A 16,343-nucleotide genomic window follows, 5' to 3' on the forward strand; every position below is an offset into this window, starting at 1 on the left:
TTGCCGCAATACCTCTTTGTTTGTCGCTTTATCCACCCATCTGATTTTTAACATTCTCCTATAGCACCGCATTTCAAAAGCTTCTAATTTTTTCTTCTCAGATACTCCGATCGTCCAAGTTTCCCTTCCATATAAAGCGACACTCCAAACATACACTTTCAAAAATCTTTTCCTGACATTTAAATTAATTTTTGATGTAAACAAATTATATTTCTTACTAAAGGCTCGTTTAGCTTGTGCTATTCGGCATTTTATATCGCTCCTGCTTCGTCCATCTTTAGTAATTTTACTTCCCAAATAACAAAATTCTTCTACCTCCATAATCTTTTCTCCTCCTATTTTCACATTCAGCGGTCCATCTTTGTTATTTCTACTACATTTCATTACTTTTGTTTTGTTCTTGTTTATTATCTTGCACTCTCTTTATCTCTTCCACTCTCCTCTCAATTCTTCTGTATAAAATTCTAGTTAAGATTTTTGATGCATGACTAGTTAAGCTAATTGTTCTATATTCTTCACATTTATCTGCCCCTGCTTTCTTTGGTATCATAACTATAACACTTTTTTTGAAGTCTGACGGAAATTCCCCTTTTTCATAAATATTACACACCAGTTTGTATAATCTATCAATCGCCTCCTCCCCTGCACTGCGCAGTAATTCTACAGGTATTCCGTCTATTCCAGGAGTCTTTCTGCCTTTTAAATCTTTTAATGCTCTCTTAAATTATAATTTATAATTTTTTATTCTTTATCTTGTTAGTTTTTCCTGTATGCCGTTCTGATATTCTATAGCTGGAGTTTTTGATTTTAATGTTTTGTCTCTCTTAGCGCAATTTATGTCTGTAAAAATAATCAAGTAAACCCTATGAGAAATTTCAAACTTAGTAAACAGGTGGTTATTTTTTTAACTAGAGATTGTCCTAAAAAAGAGAAGAACTTTCTACTTGTACAACTCGTATTCTTCCCTGTTGCGCCTAAAATGGCCAGACAGAAAAACTGTTGTGATGCTGTTTTTTCTGCATAAAAATCCCTTGTGCAAAATCTTTACGACTATTAAAAAAAATTAAATTTAAAACTAGTACACTCGATTCACCTTGCGACACATAAAATGTTCCACATAGTAAAAATCTTCACAAGTCTATTATTAACAAATAAGGCTATGGTAATTAGGCTAGTTGACTGTTTTTGAGAAACCTGTTTATATTATGCCTCGCACTCTATTTTATTAAAATATAAATGTTATACATAAATGATCATTTACACGACGTATTTTGAATTTTTATAAAGTAATTAAAATTTTCCACCAAAACTCAACAAAATGTCATCGCCTCTCCTATGACACGACACCTTATAAAACAATCAGATGTTTAGTGGAGTCTTTAAAATGTTTCGAAAATTACAGTCTAAAATGAATTCAAAGTTTTTCAAGTACTGCCTCAGTGTGAAAGTACTACCGTTAAAACTCCAAACAAATTGTTTATTTAACTGTATATATATGTTATATGTTAATTTATTTAGTAAGATCCAAATTGTGAACAAAATCCTTCATCTTTGGGCGGGTATAGATTCTAATCTTCAAAGACCGGTGAAGAAATTGTATTAACCTTTTTCTATATGCTAGGTGGATGAAATTTTATCGTCTAGTAACACAGATTGATGTCTTGAAATAGGAGCATCCTGCCCGTCGTGAAGCACAGGTCTTAATAATGTCGATGGTAGATTAATGAACTGAATAGCATCTTTTTTTTTAACTACAGATATTTTGGGAACAAAAAATTGAAATTATTTTGTCTTTCACACTATACCGTTCGAATACCGATCGGCATAGATAAATGAATCCCTTTGTATTATTGTACTTTGTATTAAATTTTCTGCACAAGATATACAGTAGAGATGCAAAGCCCGTGGTTTTTTTAATTTTATTTCAGAAGTTCATTTTAAGATATGCCAATCAAATTTTGCTACACCTCATTAACAACCACTTATACCGTCTGGTATAAGTTTGTTACACTGTTCAAAGTAATTGCTCAGCCTTCTGTTCAGATTAGCAATTTTTAATGTCATGCAAACAAAACTCGTGTAACAGAATCCAAACCAAGACAGATTACTTATAAGAGGGGATCCAGCGAGTTTGCAAAATAACAGTTAACTTAACTGTTGGTGGAATGCAGCCCCTTCTTTAATAGCCCACCGAGGTGGTCTAGCGGTTAACTCATCATCACAAATCAGCTGATTTTGAAGTTAAACATTTCTAAGATTCAAATCATAGTAAAGGGAGTTATTTTTATATGCATTTGAATAGTAGATTGTGGATACCGGTGTTCTTTGGCGGTCGGGTCTCAGTTAACCGTACATCTCAGGAACGGTCGACCTGAGAATGTACAAGACTACACTTCATTTACATACATACATATCATCCTCTGAAGTTTAATACCTTATGGCGGTTCCGAAAGCCAAACAGAAAAAGAGAGAGCCCATTTTTAGTATGACATAAAATAAAACTGCGGTCCCCCCAACCCCTTATCAGACACACGTGTGTCTGAAGGTTAATAATTACGTGGAGTGAATAATTACTGTTTACTTCTTTCCACCAAAATCGCCGCCCCAAAACCGCGATCGCGAATAGGTATCACCATTTGTAAGTTCCCTATTACCTTCCTTTCCTTTCAAGAAAGAAGAAAGAGGGAACGAGCCCAGCAGCCACTGACAGCACAGAAGAACGAAGAAACCTGCACTTTCCCCCGTTCAGCCCTTCGGGGCCTCGGGAATTTCAAGGTTAATGGTATGTAACTTCGGTTACTACCAATTCTTGGAAAGTGCAGGCCAAAGAAGAACGAAGAGGTCTTCGGAAGAAGAAGAGGGAGAAGAAGAAGGAAGACCAACCACTCGTCTCAACGTCACGGACTGGAGTCCGGAACAGAGCCCAGCAGAGATGCGTCCTGAAGGGCAGCCATACCAGAAGCGGATGAAGAGCTTCTACACAACCTCTCCTATTTCAAAACTTACAATCAGACAAAATAACCCAGCAATTGCGACTCCTCCGGAAAAGTGGACGCATTGCTCCCTCCTTATAACTAGTGCCCCGTTGTGGCGTATTCCTGCTAGCCTATTAAAGAGTTAGCACCGAAAGGACTTCAGTGGACGGTCTGAAGGGGAATTACGTCGGGAGGACAGGCTTTATAAGCCTAGCCTTCCGCGGTCGGCCCGTAAAATGGGTTCGATAACGCTGGTTTAACAACGGATTGGAATGCAATTAAATCCGTCTTAAATTCACTAAAATAATAATAGACAAAACTTGAAAAATTAGATCCGAGATTAAAAATTAACCCTTTAAAAAAAAAACAAGCCCGATTAGAATGATCCAGCAGCAAGGGACTCTGTCCAGGTTCTGCGATAAAGTAGGGAGTAATAAACTCCTGCCAACTTTGCATTCCAAAATAAAACTTGTACTAGATTATGGCAAATGCAGATCTAAGATGCTTACATAATTAATATAATGTTCTATAGTGAATACGGCAACTCTTTTACTACTAAAAGTAGGTTAACAACAAAAACATCTAAAATATAGTATTGTGCAAAATCTTTACAAATAATTATTGAAAAAAATTCAATTTAAAACTAGCGCCATCGATTCATCTTCAGACACATAAAATGTTCCATATAGTAAAAATCTTCACAAGTTTATGTTATTTATAATAAATAAAAGACTAATTAATTATACTTGTTTTATTTTTACTAAAACTGTTTAAAATCAAATGCAGCAGTCCGTGAAATGTTTTACCATTTACGATGTCAAAAATTAAAATTGTCTTACAAAAAGAAACCCCTTCAGTTATTTTATAAAAGAAATCTGATTATGAGGTTTTACATTGTTTTTCTATAATCTAATTAAATTTAAAATTATACTCACTCGTGTCATCTAGATGTTGATTGTGTTAATCTTAATCTGATCATCATTTTGACTTTTGAAATTAGCCTTTTCATCGTATTTTTTTGTTATACGTTCATCACATGTACAATTTTCTAAGCGTTACTTTAGTATGTAGTTCCAGCATTAAGTAGTTGAAATATCCCAATTTTCTGTAGCTGAAACAAACTTGAAACAATCTCGAGAAATATTAGTATAAAAATAATAAAATAGATTAACAAGTTATTTATATTTTAATTCTTTTGGAATCCATTTTTCCTTTTTTATTCTTCATCACACCATTTTTTTCAACATCGATTAGTTAAAATATGACATAATCTATACCTGAAACAAATATTCTGAAACAAAATTAGTAAAAATATCAAGGTCGTTTGTTAAAAATACAGTTTGGTGTACTTGAAATATACATACATAATAAATAAAACAGTACTTCAGAAAATTCCGATCAGGTTAACACGGCTTAACAACATGTACTTAATCTAATCTTAAATAAATAAAAAAAAACAATATTAAAATAATACCCCGCTTTATAATCGGGCCTACTGTGGACGGGGTATGGAACGCGAACGCGACTTAACATAATTAATTCTAACTTAAAATATATAATGGACCTGTAAAAAAAATACAACACATATAACATAATTAAAAAAACAATTACAACCTACTGAGGGGCCTACTGGGGAAACGCGAATTTTTCCTTAATTCTAACATGCAAATTTAGTCTAACATGCACATGTTTGTAAAACAAAACAAGAATATATAATTACCTGAAAAAGAAACTTAATTCTACTGGAAAAGGAGTACCAGTTACGAAGTAAGTAGTCCTCCCTTTAATCGTTATTATAAAACTAAATAGTTAAGCCACATTAACGCTGTTCACTCTTAACCTATGTAAGTAATCGTTGTCGTACCTGCAACAAAAGATAAAATAAACGATGTTAGTATTATATATGTACCGTTAGTAACAAAAATTTAGTTATTCAGTAGCATTAAGAAAAAACATACTATCTAATCGATAGCTATTCTATAGCGATGTTATATTTTTGTCTTTTTGTCTTCAGTCATTTGACTGGTTTGATGCAGCTCTCCAAGATTCCCTATCTAGTGCTAGTCGTTTCATTTCAGTATACCCTCTACATCCTACATCCCCAACAATTTGTTTTTCATACTCCAAACGTGGCCTGCCTACACAATTTTTCCATTCTACCTGTCCTTACAATATTAAAGCGACTATTCCAGGATGCCTTAGTATGTGGCCTATAAGTCTGTCTCTTCTTTTAACTATATTTTTCCAAATGCTTCTTTCTTCATCTATTTGCCGCAATACCTCTTCATTTGTCACTTTATCCACCCGTCTGATTTTTAACGTTCTCCTATAGCACCGCATTTCAAAAGCTTCTAATCTTTTCTTCTCAGACACTCCGATCGTCCAAGTTTCACTTCCATATAAAGCGACACTCCAAACATACACTTTCAAAAATCTTTTCCTGACATTTAAATTAATTTTTGATGTAAACAACTTATATTTCTTACTGAAGGCTCGTTTAGCTTGTGCTATTCGGCATTTTATATCGCTCCTGCTTCGTCCATCTTTAGTAATTTTACTTCCCAAATAACAAAATTCTTCTACCTTCATAATCTTTTCTCCTCCTATATTCACATTCAGCGGTCCATCTTTGTTATTTCTACTACATTTCATTACTTTTGTTTTGTTCTTGTTTATTTTCACGCGATAGTTCTTGCGTAGGACTTCATCTATGCCGTTCATTGTTTCTTCTAAATCCTTTTTACTCTCGGCTAGAATTACTATATCATCAGCAAATCGTAGCATCTTTTGAACTAAAAAAAAGAAGACAGACTTATAGGCCACATCCTGGAATAGTCGCTTTAATATTGGAAGGACAGGTAGAAGGGAAAAATTGTGTAGGCAGGCCACGTTTGGAGTATGTAAAACAAATTGTTGGGGATGTAGGATGTAGAGGGTATACTGAAATGAAACGACTAGCACTAGATAGGGAATCTTGGAGAGCTGCATCAAACCAGTCAAATGACTGAAGACAAAAAAAAAAAAAAGTTCAATTTTATAAGAAAAAGAAAAATCATAAAAATTTATCTGATGTGGCAAATATTGATCGATATGATGATAATCATGACTTTCAGTACTAATCAAGTTCATATTACGTATAAAATATTTAAAGGGTAGATACATAAATAAGTCAGTTTTATTGAATTAAATCTGTGTAGAAATTGAAATATTTTTATTCTTTTACTTAATTTATTTATACATTTGTTATAATAATTTGACGAATAAGATAAAAAGATATAAAATATAATTATTCTAAAAATGATAAAACTTCTCTTACAAAAAAAAAAATTACGGTTAACTGACATACTATAATATTTCTCAGTCTATTCCCTCCCCCCAAATTATAATAGTAGTGTAACTTACCTTAATTTTATTGCCCTGTGGTGGTAGAGGCCTTCAATTGCAGCCCACGATAACAACCAGGTTGATTCGTCTTCTTTCTTCTGATTCCTCAAACACGATCGACCAGCGCTTTTATGAATCATCCGGATATCAAGGTACAGACTTGTAGAGGTATCCGCCGGTATAGACTTGGCACCGGTGGATACGAAGCTGAAGAACTGCAAAGAAGGCCACTGTACCGCCGAACTGGATAATGATGCCTTCTTAAAACTAAAAGTTCAAATCAGGGTCAGCTGTTTTTTTACGATCGTAGGCGATAATCCATTTTCATGAAACAACATGAAAATAATTAAAGGTATAAGAACATAAGAGATTTATTCCGAAAATATTAAAATAATTCAAGTTGAAATTATTTCATACTCGTAATAATCGTGTTTAAAAATAAGAAAAATGATAAAAGATTTTATTATATGCTTTAAATAAATATCTGATTTACAGATTTAATTCACCGATTTCGAGCTTGCCCTGATTCAAACTAAACACATAATAAAAACAAAATAATATTGCAGAAGTATGTAGATGATGACTGAAGATCGCTGAGAGATAAGGGCCAGGGTGGACTATACCCCCCCCCCCCCCTTAATGAAAAAGTATATAGTAAAAGTTAAAAAGAAATTAAATGATTTTCAATAATTATACTAATTCAAGAAACCAATTAAATTAATCTGAAAAATCTAACTTAAAAAAAAAGCTTTAAAAAGCAAACTTTATTATTAATTTTACTGTTAAATTTTAATTCGCTTAATAAAATCAGAGTAATATAACTAAAAATGAGCTTTTATTAAAATTAAAATAAAAATGTTAAATGTAAATTAACTTCTAGTGAAAAGAAAATATTAAATGAACAGTCGAAATATTAAAAAAAATTATAATTTTGAAAAAAAGAGTATTCCCCTCGGGAGGACTGATGCTCTTGAAGCTGAAGCGATGAACTGAAGAAAATGTAGACTGTAGCTCGCTGGATGAGGTAAAGGGCCAAGGTGGAGTATCTCCCCCCCCTTTATTGAATAATAATAATAATAAGTTTAATTATTTAAAAAAAATGTAATTATTGTTAAATAAAAATTAATTATTAATCTATGTTCAAAAATCAATATTAAAACAAATAAAATATTACATCCCCTTAATGGAAATAAATTCCTTACATAATAAAATTAGGTTATTTCTTTAAAAAAAAAATATAAAATAAAAAACAATTTAAAATTGTGCATTTAAAATTATTAAATGAATTTTCATTAAAAATCTAAATTTATAAATACTATTAAAACTAGAAAATAAATAAAATTTAAAGAAAAATTATTTTAATATAAAAAGTACAATTTTGAAAAAAAATGAAATGTTTCTTTTGGGAGGACTGCTGCTGATGGAACTGCTGTAGTCGGACCTGTAAAGAAACAGCACAAAAATATATATGGGTGTTAACATTAGTAACACCCATCTTATACCATTCGCGTATCTACATTTACGGTATATGCGTAACCCCGTATCGAAGAAAACGGCCGGTGTCCGACGCGGTTGAACGCGTACGCGTCGCGCACTCACTTATTGAAATATTACAACATATTTATGCTTCTTACATATCAGCTGAAGAAATTAATTATATGCAGAACATGTATAGCAATATCTGTAAGACCATAATTGTGTAATATTTCCTACAGATATATACATTTATATTCTGTAATCAGAGCGAATTTGTTTTTGCTGATATGTACTATTCATTTATCAATTGACATTTTACGCTGTACACCGCAAAGCAGAGCACAGATAATGGTACCTGATAGATGTTACGTACTCAAGTACCGAACATTTATGCTGGTTACTGTTAATTCAACATTGAATTGTAATCTTATTACTATTCACCCTAACTGGAACATAAGACCAGAAAAATATTATCGTTTAAGTGGCTATCGCACCGAAAAATGCCCCGAGTTATAATGAAGTTAATTAAATTTAATGCCGATGTATTTATAAAATTCATTACAATAAAGAGTAGTAGATATTATAATTGTCATATGTTATATTCTTACGAGTGCCATATTTTCATAGTATATTACACAGAGAATACCAAGGGTATTCTCTGTGATATTCTCTCCAGAGTAATACATATATTACACATGGGGAATACCAAGGGGGATTTAGGCCATGGAGAGGTTGCCCGGAGCAAATAATATCCCTAAAACTTATGATGGACTTATATAAAAGACGGAAAAAACAACTAATAATCACCTTCGTGGACTTTAAAAGGGCCTATGATTGTATACACCGACCATCCATGCTGAATATTCTGAGAAACCTGGGCTTTCACTCTAAACTCGTAAACATGATAAAATTAACTTCAACCGATACCCAGTCCAGAGTGAAATTCAGTGGTGAACTTTCTCAACCCTTCTACATAAAAACTGGATTGAGGCAAGGAGACGGCCTCTCACCACTCCTTTTTAACTGCGCCCTCGAATTTGTCATGAGAAAATGGTATGAAATAAATCCCAAAAATATAAAAACGGGTACTAAGAAAAACTCCATCGCACTAAATCGCCTAGGATTTGCAGATGACCTCGCTCTTTTAGCAAATAATATTTAAGAAGCCAAAACACAAATCATGAGCCTTCAAAACCTAGCACAAAAGATAGGGCTTCATATCTCTTTCGAAAAAACTGAACTGATGGCCATAGATCCTCTGGTTAATAGAGCGCATTACAGTAAACGATCAGAAAATTAAAATAGTAAAACGATTTAAATATCTAGGGGAAATAATAACTTATAATTTAAATGAAAAAGTGACATGGCAAAACAGGACAAATAAAATGATTAAATCCCAAAAATTAACTCGGTCAACATATAACAAAAAATGCCTTTCTGCTAAAACAAAACTTAAACATTATAAAACTGTAGTACAGCCAGAAGTCACCTACGGAAGCGAGACTCTTTTCAAAATCACTCAGAAAAACCGAATTGAAAAAATTCTGAAAATAGAGAGGAGAATTGTCAGAACGTGTATCGATAAAAAACACCAAAAAGAAGGCCGATGGTGGATTGTGCCAAATGAGGTGGTGTATCGAGAAATAGAGCCTGTTACTGATACTATGCGGAAAAAAAGAATCTCTTTCTTCGTTCATCTCATAAGGACACCGCAAACAAGACCGTCAAGAAATATCATTGAAAAGCTCTGGTTCCAAAAGCTAGAAGTAGGATGGATCAAAGAAATTAGAGAAGATATGAAAGAATCGGGAATTTCCCTGACCGACGTACAGAATAAAACTGGAAAAATTACAAAGCTAAAAGATAAAAGCATTAGATTTAAACAAAAGACAGACAAACGACAAAATACAACGAAGAGGGTGTTTACGGATGAAGAAAAGAAAGCAAGATCTGAACGGATGAAGAAATACTGGGCAGCTCGAAAGAGTAAAATAACACGCTTTTCTCAGAAAAGATCCAACTAAAATTGACTTAAGTGGTCCCATGTTGGCCGTAAAAGCATAATAATAATAATAATAATAATATTACACAGAGAGTTCCTAATCAAAAATAAATTTATGATTTTACGTTTCAACATTTCCAGTCATTCTAGAAGCTTTCACATACTGCTTCATGCTTTGCCACCCAAACCGTTTCAACCTTGTCCTCAAATAATAATCTCTACAATACGTTGTAAGAACAAATGAATTTTTATCGGAATATATTTGATCTATATAATCTAGAATAAGAAACAAATACTTTAGGAATGGAAGAATATTCTCTTCTGAAAATTACTAGGCGAGTAAAGATACAGGGCAATGTAATGTTTCACAAACGGTTAGTTTACCGGGTTAGAACGGTTGTAACTCTGTTATTATTTAAATATCTAGAAAAAACATAAATGATAAGAGGGAACAGTAAAATGATAATGTAGTAATAAAGTGACATGAAGAAAAAAGATTTTAAAAAATTATAAAATTTTACTGAATTTACACTCAGAATAATAAACAAATCGACGTGATGTAAACAGGATAAACATTTTTGAAAAATACGTTCCTAAAGATTTGGAATCGATCGATTCCAGAACATAAATACATTAAATTGACCGTTAAAAAAGAATAAAAGGTAATAATTTTGAGCTACAACAATAGGCTGAAGGTGATTCACAGTGAAAAGTACCATAAGTTAAAGCACAATTTAATTATGAAGACGAAAAACAAAGTTTATTAACAGTAGCAAAAACGTTTTTATAATAATATCAATAGAAATAATTTATTCACCTCATCAGAATAGAATTGAACAAAAGAAATATTCTTGCATTGGGGGTTGATAACACTGAATGTGAAAATAGAAGGAGAAAAGATTATGGAGGTAGAAGAATTTTGTTATTTGGGAAGTAGAATTACTAAAGATGGACGAAGCAGGAGCGATATAAAATGCCGAATAGCACAAGCTAAACGAGCCTTCAGTAAGAAATATAAGTTGTTTACATCAAAAATTAATTTAAATGTCAGGAAAAGATTTTTGAAAGTGTATGTTTGGAGTGTCGCTTTATATGGAAGTGAAACTTGGACGATCGGAGTATCTGAGAAGAAAAGGTTAGAAGCTTTTGAAATGTGGTGCTATAGGAGAATGTTAAAAATCAGATGGGTGGATAAAGTGACAAATGAGGAGGTATTGCGGCAAATAGATGAAGAAAGAAGCATTTGGAAAAATATAGTTAAAAGAAGAGACAGACTTATAGGCCACATACTAAGGCATCCTGGAATAGTCGCTTTAATATTGGAAGGACAGGTAGAAGGGAAAAATTGTGTAGGCAGGCCACGTTTGGAATATGTAAAACAAATTGTTAGGGATGTAGGATGTAGAGGGTATACTGAAATGAAACGACTAGCACTAGATAGGGAATCTTGGAGAGCTGCATCAAACCAGTCAAATGACTGAAGACAAAAAAAAAAACACCATAAATACTGAAATATACTGGTAGATTAAACTAGTGAACGTTATATTTGAAAGAATTACTGGCCTATACGATGTAACAACTTCAATAATACGATCTGGGTCAAAAGTAGATTCAAATATCATTAATTATTCTGAAACAAATACAACAGTTTAATTTGTACAATTATAAATAATAGAATCATAATAAGAGAAGTTCATGGGAAAATTCTCAGAAGAATGTAAAATTAAAATAGGAATAAAGCAAAGGGGTAGTTTATCGCTAATTCTTTTTAACCGTGTCTTAGAAAAATTAAGAGAACAGGAGAAAAAGATGAAAAAAATTGGTACACACCGTGAAATAAAACCGGGTTGGAAGTTGAAAGTTATTTGAATTAATTGCCAAAACTTTCCTAATGACACTGCAATTTTCTCAAAAAATTTCACATAGTAGGAGAACAAGTAAACGGTATAAAAGAAATCGCAGATAAAGTAGGGTTCAATATTTCCTTCAATAAAGCATTACTGATAACCAATAACAAAAATTCAATTCAAAATGTGGAAAAATAAACGAAGTTAATAAATTTAAATATCTCTGAGAAATTATCCAAGTTAACGGTTTATATAAAGATGATGTTCTTACATTTTATTTTTATTAAAGAATTCTACTGTGAGCAACATAAAAAAGTAAAAAAATATGATCCAAATAAGGGAAAAAAGAAAACGCCCCTCAAACTGTTTCTCATATAATTAATAACTAATTATCTTAACCTGTCAGGAAAAGATTTTTGAAAGTGTATGTTTGGAGTGTCGCTTTATATGGAAGTGAAACTTGGACAATCGGAGTATCTGAGAAGAAAAGGTTAGAAGCTTTTGAATAGCGGTGCTATAGGAGAATTTTAAAAATCAGATGGGTGGATAAAGTGACAAATGAAGAGGTATTGCGGCAAATAGATGAAGATAGAAGCATTTGGAAAAATGTAGTTAAAAGAAGAGACAGACTTATAGGCCACATACTAAGGCATCCTGGAATAGTCGCTTTAATATTGGAAGGAAAAAATTGTGTAGGCAGGCCACTTTTGGAGTATGTAAAACAAATTGTTAGGGATGTAGGGTGTAGAGGGTATACTGAAATGAAACGACTAGCACTAGATAGGGAATCTTGGAGAGCTGCATCAAACCAGTCAAATGACTGAAGACAAAAAAAAAAATATCTTAACCTCAAACAATCAGATTTTAGTTAATTCTTTGAATACTTTGTCGCAGTTATGCTAAAACTTAATGACCTAAGTTTAAATATATTACGGCAACATATATAATATACATAAAAATCCACCACCAGTTAGTAAAATCCAGTTAGTAAAAATCCACCCAAATTAATAGTTAATAGTTAGTATATGATTAGTAGTTAAGACACAGATTCTTCTTATAAACTACCCAAATTAATGGTTAATAGTTAGTATATGATTACTAGTGAAGACAGGAGATAGTTAAGACAGATTTTTTTTTTATGTATATATTAATGTCACCATAATTAAGCAAAGCAAATTTTTTTTAAACATTAACATAGAGAAAATATCAATCGGCAACTTTTCTCCAAAGAAATTAAAAATTTAATCTGATTGAGGGGTTAAAATTATAATTATTATTACTGTTATGTGTATATTTTTATATAAACTATAATTTTAACTTATCCCTTTGTTTTTTATTATTTTTATTATTATTGAATGACCAAATGAAGTAAAAGTTCTTTTTGTTTTTCACGAATGTCCTGATTCTTTTAGTAATCGTTCCATGTTTTATTGTACAATTTATTTGTACTTATAAACCCTTCCTGCAAGTTTTTACAAATTTTAAGTAATTTTTACATATTGGTTAATATTTTTATTGTCTTTTTCCACAATTAAATATTAATTGCCTTCTATTTGTAATTTTGGTTTGAATCAACACTCTCAGAGTATATAATCGACTATATATATAAAGGCAAATCAAGTACATTAAGAACACACTGAAATTGTTGTGGACAAATTTCAAACAAATTAAAAATACGAAAAAATTTAGGTACTCGGGTGAAGTTAACAGACTAAATGAAATGGACAAGGGAACAAACATTGTCAGTACCAGTAAATTCTAACATCCTATGGCCTTACAAAGAACATATACAATATGAAACAGATCTCAAGGACGGGCAAGATCAGTTACTATACAACGGTAATCCAAACGCAAAGCTCTGAACAAAGGGGAATAGGTAAATTGGAACTTGCTGAAAGACTGATACAAGGAAAATCCTAGGGCCCAGAAAGACTAACGAAAGGGGTCCAGAAAGAGAAGAAAGAATACGGTAATCGAAAGCGGTCAAAAGAAAGAAGGATGTTGGACATTGAAAGAATGAAGGAGTATTGGAGGGCTGAGAAATAATTCATTTCATAACGATTAAGACCTCTTGTGTGATAAATGAATGAATATATCTGTTGATAATTAACATATGTAACAATAAAGCTATGTAACATTTTTTAACTGGTTTTTTGAAAAAAAAAAGTATATTATTTTCAGTCAAACGGTGGATTTGAGGGGTTGAAATTGAATTTTCTTTACGTTTTGAGGTACGAGAAGTACTAAAATATCATTCACTTAAAATTTAAGTTCCTTATATACATTAGCGTACATCATTTTCATTGAAACTTAGATATGCTGTAGTAGTGTAACTGATGTTGTGCGTGTGAAAATTTGATGAAGACCGTTTGAGTTATTGAACTTATGAAGTGCATTGTACTGTGAAAATCAAGTGCATTTCAGACTGCGAAATAGCGAAGGTCTCATAAATGAAAAGTTTGTCAAAACTGTGAGAGAATTCATTCTAATTACATAAGTTTATTGTTTGAAATGTTTGGAGATGTTTTGTTAAGAATGCTAGATATCACAATCAGATTTTAATTAACTGAAAATTACTTTCTAAAAATCATGAAAAAATTATAGAAGTATAGTTTAAATAATAAGGTCACTTTTGTGTATCTAAAAAGCCTAACAACTTATTTATTTCCTATTTGAATTCTATATTACTAAAATAATATTAGATGGAAAATAATCTGTAAACATGTACAAAAGAATACGTGTAAAACAATACCGATTGTAAATAAATGTAATATTACTGCTAATAACAACTGAATTCATTTTGTTATCTAGGATATACAAGTGATCTCAGAACTAATGAAAGCATAATATTACTGCCAACTTATAACATAATATTCTACTGGTCTCGTTCCATCATTCTAATAAACATTATCTAATTTAAAAATTTTAATTAAACAGTTACTTAAAAAATTCCAGTAATAACTGGTTTTAATTTTAAACCGATGCATTTTTCATTAAATTCATTGAATAATTACATTTTTTTTTGAGGAAATGAACTAGTCATTACCCCAAAAATTTCTTAAGCTATAGATGCAAATTAAAATTTAAAGCAGCAGTTTATTCACAACAGCCTTTATATGAAAGCTGTCTATGTAAACTGGTGCGTTACCTCAACTGAAATAATCAGTATATGTCATAATGCCTAATATGCACTTTTCTATTAATTATTTAAACAATAATTAATCTTTCTGCATATACCTTTTTTGTAGTATATGTAACAATCTTTGGCGTACACATTTTTTATTATAAATAATTTAATTAATAAATTGATAAACATTTTACCAATAAATTAATAGATTGTAAAACTATTTTTCAATAAACTGCATTGCATAATCTTCACCTAATTTAGGCTGTAGCAAATTTCAACCGATTGCATCATCTTTTTTTTAAATTGTAGGAATTCATTATATTTTTAAAAATATCAGTCATATATATATATATATATATATATATATATATATATATATAGAACTATCGCATGAAAATAAACAAGAACAAAACAAAAGTAATGAAATGTAGTAGAAATAACAAAGATGGACCGCTGAATGTGAAAATAGGAGGAGAAAAGATTATGGAGGTAGAAGAATTTTGTTATTTGGGAAGTAAAATTACTAAAGATGGACGAAGCAGGAGCGATATAAAATGCCGCATAGCACAAGCGAAACGAGCCTTCAGTAAGAAATATAAGTTGTTTACATCAAAAATTAATTTAATTGTCAGGAAAAGATTTTTGAAAGTGTATGTTTGGAGTGTCGCTTTATATGGAAGTGAAACTTGGACAATCGGAGTATCTGAGAAGAAAAGGTTAGAAGCTTTTGAAATGTGGTGCTATAGGAGAATGTTAAAAATCAGATGGGTGGATAAAGTGACAAATGAGGAGGTATTGCGGCAAATAGATGAAGAAAGAAGCATTTGGAAAAATATAGTTAAAAGAAGAGACAGACTTATAGGCCACATACTAAGGCATCCTGGAATAGTCGCTTTAATTTTGGAAGGACAGGTAGAAGGGAAAAATTGTGTAGGCAGGCCACGTTTGGAATATGTAAAACAAATAGTTAGGGATGTAGGATGTAGAGGGTATACTGAAATGAAACGACTAGCACTAGATAGGGAATCTTGGAGAGCTGCATCAAACCAGTCAAATGACTGAAGACAAAAAAAAAAAAAAATATATATATATATATATAGAGCAAGCAGCAGTATATTGAACAAACTACAAATTATTAGAATTTGCAATTTATAAAAACCAAAATGTTGCCATGAAAGCATGGACAAAAGACTACAGCCTTGAAACAATTTTTTATTAAAAAAAATATATCAAATTTAAAAAAAGAGAAAATCATATTAACATATAAATGTCATAAACAATAAATATTATATTAAATACAATTTAAATGATTTATCTATTTCATAAAAATTAATTTTCTAATTTTTTAACATTAGACAGTCTAAAGCACGTGGCTTTATAATAAATCAGTAACCGGCCAAAATTGAATATTAATTTGTTATATTAATTTAAATACTTAATAACTGTTATTCCTCGCATAAATATGCTGCTTTTCAATAAGTTTACCCTAATTTTACCTTAAATCCAGGAAAATAACTTTTTAAGCTAATACG

The 16,343-nt window shown here is 31.4% G+C and overlaps 1 long non-coding RNA gene across 8 annotated transcripts in view; it reads left to right on the forward strand.

Annotated features, from left to right (window-relative positions):
* Positions 1-16,343, forward strand: part of LOC142332178 (uncharacterized) — an 85,140-nt gene that overhangs the window by 31,753 nt on the left and 37,044 nt on the right. The gene's annotated exons all lie outside the window — the stretch shown is intronic.

The sequence above is a fragment of the Lycorma delicatula genome, chromosome 11 (genome assembly GCF_047948215.1).
Source record: "Lycorma delicatula isolate Av1 chromosome 11, ASM4794821v1, whole genome shotgun sequence".
NCBI lineage: Eukaryota > Metazoa > Arthropoda > Insecta > Hemiptera > Fulgoridae > Lycorma > Lycorma delicatula.